At 37.0% G+C, this 4,945-nt stretch overlaps 1 long non-coding RNA gene across 1 annotated transcript; it reads left to right on the top strand.

The window, feature by feature from the left end:
- The first annotated feature begins 3,625 nt into the window (after positions 1–3,625).
- On the top strand, positions 3,626–4,614 carry LOC113278383. The gene is made up of 3 exons (XR_003325468.1): positions 3,626–3,698; positions 3,800–3,983; positions 4,430–4,614. It is a non-coding gene; the product is annotated as an uncharacterized LOC113278383 (long non-coding RNA).
- Positions 4,615–4,945: the final 331 nt, after the last annotated feature.

Below are 4,945 nucleotides of genomic sequence, written 5' to 3' on the forward strand. Positions count from 1 at the left end.
TTGAGTTTTTGCACTAGCATGTCCTGGCTAACAGATTTTAAGTGTCGGGAAGAGGTAATCCCAAGGACTCGTCAATCTCACTCGAAAGCCATGGAGTTGCAGATTCTAGTATATTGTGCCAATAAAATGAGCAGGTAATTTTACACTTTTTTGCTGTGGTATTTTGGCTTCAAATCAAATTGTATAAGACAATCAAAAAAAAAAAATAAAAAAAAAATCAGAAACAATGAACTGAAATTTGCCAAGTATAAATATATTTTATTAATCTTTAAAGCCAAATTTTTTTCAAAGAGGTGCAAGCAACTCTGCTGCATTCTTTCCCTTGTTTCTTCTCAATCCCAGATATTAATATCAGCTTCAAGGGTAAACTTCCACAGCATCTCAGATTTACAAGCAATCTCTATAGCTTCCTTCATGTGTGTTACGGGTCGAATTATCAAATCATACTGAATCACCCCTTGAAGTCCCCGAATGTAACGATATACTTTTTGTTGTTCAGTAGCTTTAATCTCAGCTCTATGCCACAGCTTCTCGAAAATCTGTGTATATTCTGAGACACTCATGCCAACTGATTGCCTACACCTGAGTAGCTCCGTGCGTGCCCTATTATACGTATCTGGTACAAACTTACGGTACATCCGATAAGTCCACCTCCTTCCTAATCAGCCATAGATAACAAGACTTCACTGTAAAAGTCCCATTAGAATTATTCCCCAACCATACTCTATAATCCGATTCATTACCATCTTCCGACGAGAAACCGTCAAGCAAATTAAGTAGGGAGCTTATTTCTCTCACCACATGGTCTTGAACTCTTCTGTTGATTCCCAAGTCCCACCATACCTTATCATCTACTATTGTTCGAACTTGAGCCACAGTCCTTCCCTTTGACGATGTAATCGCATAGACAATAGGGAATTGAGTTTTAAGCGGACAGTCTACAAGCCATCGATCACCCAAGAAACAAGTACTCTCACCACTGCCCACCTTCATCTTATAATTAGATTTAAATTGCTCCATGAACTTCAGAATTCCCCTCCACACACTACAACCATATGGCTGACTGGAGGTACCTGTACACCAACCTAACAGATCTTCACCATATTTTTCAGCAACTATTGTCCTCCACAAAGCTGTGTTTTCACACCCAAATCTCCAAAGCCACTTCATAATAAGGAACTTAAGTTGCTTCACTCCTAACCCACCTTTTTCCTTGGAACAAGTAACCACTTCCCAGTTTACTAAGTGTGTTTTGTGGGCATTTTCACGATCATTCCATAAGAAGTTCCTAAAGAGCAGTTCCAACTTATTGATAACAGCAGCAGGTGCCACAAAGAGAGACATCATATAAACATGGAGGGCTTGAAGAACAGCTTGAATTAGCACCAACTTACCACCCCTTGAGAGATCAGATGAGGAGTAGGAAGTCAGCCTTGACTCCACACTCTCAAGAACCACATCCCACTTGTGAGCAGAGTAATACTTGTCACCTAGGGAAAGCCTAAGTAAGGTATAGGAAATTCTTTAACTTTGCAACCAAAAGAATTAGCAAACCGCTGAACATCCTCAACTTGTCCCCACTGGAATTAAAGCGGTTTATTAAAATTAATCTTGAGCCCTGAAATGACTTCAAACCACAAGAGAATATTCCTTAAGTGGGTAATCTGATCTGAGTTGGGTTGAATAAACACAAGGGTGTCGTCTGCAAACTGCAGGTGACTAACAGAAGTACCACCATCAACTACTTCAAAGCCCTGAAGCCAACCTACTTCACAAGCTTTCCGGATCATCAAGTTTAGAGCTTCAGCCACTAAGAGAAATAGAAACGAGGATAAAGGATCCCCTTGTCTAAGCCCCTTAGTACTCTGAAATCTACCATTAGAGGATCCATTAATCAGAACCGAGAAGTTCACAAGTCTGATGTAAGCTTGTATCCATCTCCTCCATAGCTGACCAAAGCCCATTCTCATCAAAGTATAATCCAAAAACTCCCACGAGACATTATCGTAAGTTTTCTGAAAAGTGAAAAATACTAGAACCCCCTACTATATGGGTTCAAACATATAGATGCCCCACAAAATGGATCCTCCACACTCAACTCCACACTTTCATAAAATGATATTACTAGGCCCGAAAAATCAAATTATCTTTAGATCAGGCCCATAATTAATTATTCCGAACTTTAATAATGGCAACATTGCCGTTTAGTATTTATACAAGGGAATCCCAGAAGCTTCTTTTCATTTCTCTATTCTCTTTCTCTTTCATCTTTATCTCTCTCTGTTGTAGAACAATGGTTTCTAGGGTTCCTGAGATTCATTTTCGACTGGATCAAATCTTCTTCGTCTTCATCCAAATCTTCGACTGCAACAACGACGATCTATCACATCTTCTTCGTTTATGCCTCTGTTATTTCACTTATGTCAAAGATCGATTGCATATGATCAAAAGATAGATCATATGGAAGATGAAGATGATTTGTTTAATCCTGCATCTGAAGATTCATCTACGAAATCAAATCGACGTGCAGATAAGCTTCATTTTTCATTATCTCTTAATTCAATTGAAGTTATATGTTATTAATTTTGAATTTTTTCTCTCGAAATCTTCGAAGTTATGATTTCACTGAATTTTATCTATGAACTCATGATCAAAGTTCAAATCTGTTACAGTTTAATCGTTTTTTAGCTTTTTAAGATGAAAATATTGAAAGATGTTACAATTTTTTTTCTAGGTTTCCTTACTGAATATCAATCGATCTGTTTATCTTAAGACTTGACTGAAAATTGGTGTTCAGATTCGAAATCAGCGAATCATCATCTCTATTACCCATGTATTTGTTATGAATTTTATAAACTTTGATTGAATTGCTTAATCTTGTGTACTTTACTTCTAATTCTATATAGTTTGATGTATCTCTGTCAATGAAATCGAATTTGTTATCCTAGTATTATTTATTGTAAATTAGTGGTGGTGATATGGTTGGTTGTAAATGAAATTTACAGAAGAAGGGAGTGAAGATATGATGGTGACTAAGGCAAAAATGCAGGCTAGCATTGGATTTGAATGAATATGTTACTGTGAGTTATAGATGGAGATGTGGTTGTGCTATTTGTGGCTTGGATGTAATGTTGCAGGTGAGGAGGAGAAAGTTGCAGCTGAGATACATTATATGTTGTAAGTTTCATTTTATCTTATTTATTGAGTAGCTCTATGTCATATCACTGCTTCTAGCGCTCATGTAGATAATTTATATGCTCTGAGTACACAAGCATATGCATGTGTAACTGGATATTACACAAGCATATGGATGTGTAACAGGATATTACACAAGACATATGGATGTGTAACCGGAGATTACACAAGTCATATGCATGTGTAACTGCCGTTTACACAAGCCATTACATGTGTACCTGCTAAGCACCATGAAACCCAACTGTTTCAGTTAGCGTGTTCGTCTTGAGTAACATTTTTTTTTATCTTTGTGTTAGTGAAATTATTTGTATGAAGGATCTTCTATGGTTAATAAGTTACGGTGGTGGTATAGGTGCATGCTTTGGAGCCGGTGGTGGTGTTGGAGTTGGAGCTAAGGTGTGAATGTTGGAGGTATAGGTATAAGTGGCAGATTAGGTGGTCGGCGGAATTGCTGAGTGTCAAATTTACTTTGTTGAGTCTGTAATTCTGTAGCCACTCCTGAGGTGAGGATACACCGTTGTTATATACTTTTTCAGCTACGGTTGTTTGCTTGATCTGAACTAGTAAGGTGTTATAATAGTTTATCTTATTCTTGCGGATGCAGGTATTTCAATTCGTTGCAGAGTGAGCGCTTTTCTGGTTGTTACTTCTCTGACATGAACATGGTCATTTTGGCGCCAACTGGAAGCGGCAAAACAGTGTTATTTGAGCTATGTATCTTAAAGCTCCTTTCCTGGTTCCTTTCTCAGGATGGAAGGTTCCTTCATATGAAGGGTACACTGAAAACAGTAAGTTTCCCTACTTCTGTTGCTTGTACCGAAAACGCGATTTATTCTCTATCATTTATGTCATACGCCTTGCACAAAACAGATCTCTCCATTTACTGATATCCGTGTTAAACTGCTAATACATATTCTTCATGATATCAATACTTTGGATACTTATGTCCCATATGTTGTAGTAAGACAAACTGATTAATCTCCTTTAATTGATCAGAAAAGTGTTATTTGTTTTCACTTTTTGAGTAGTTTGTGTATTACGGGTGCATGTGTAACTCACAATTACACATGCCATATGCATATATAACTCCCAATTACACATGCATTTTGTATGTATACCAGCTGAATACACATGTTTTTTTTTTGGAATGTTTAGACTATGGCATCTTAATATTTTTATGACAATAATTTCTGAATAGTTGTAGCCTTTTTTGGATCAATTGATGTCTATGCAGGTCTCGACGTTTTTTGTGCGCACTGACAAGACACTAGCCTTTTTTTAGATCAATTGATGGTCGATTAGGTTGAATTTGTTATTAGGTTGGTGGCTTCAGTGAGGAGACTTATGATGAGGAGCCTGATGGAGATGATATTGATGCAGAACATACAATGGTTTCAACAGATGAAATTCTTTCTTTAGCGGGCAGGTAACTAAATTTTGTGTTATTGTTGTATGCGTAGCTTTCAAAACTAAATTATTGTATGATATGTTGTTTAAACTCCTTGCGGCAGTATTTCATGGGTTTCCTGCATAACTTTACATTACATAAAATGTCTAGCTACAAGACGTACAGTATCATTGAGAAGTTAGGTTTCTGCTTTATATATCGTTTACAGCAAGATTCAAAAACGGTTCTGTAAAAATTGGTGTGTTTCTGTTTATAGCTGTTATAATGTTCGAAAACTCAAAAATATTGATGTTGTTGTGGAAGGCAAGTCGGGAAGTGCAAGTTTTATCAACTCATTTCTCA

Source organism: Papaver somniferum, chromosome 5, assembly GCF_003573695.1.
Source record: "Papaver somniferum cultivar HN1 chromosome 5, ASM357369v1, whole genome shotgun sequence".
Taxonomy (NCBI): domain Eukaryota; kingdom Viridiplantae; phylum Streptophyta; class Magnoliopsida; order Ranunculales; family Papaveraceae; genus Papaver; species Papaver somniferum.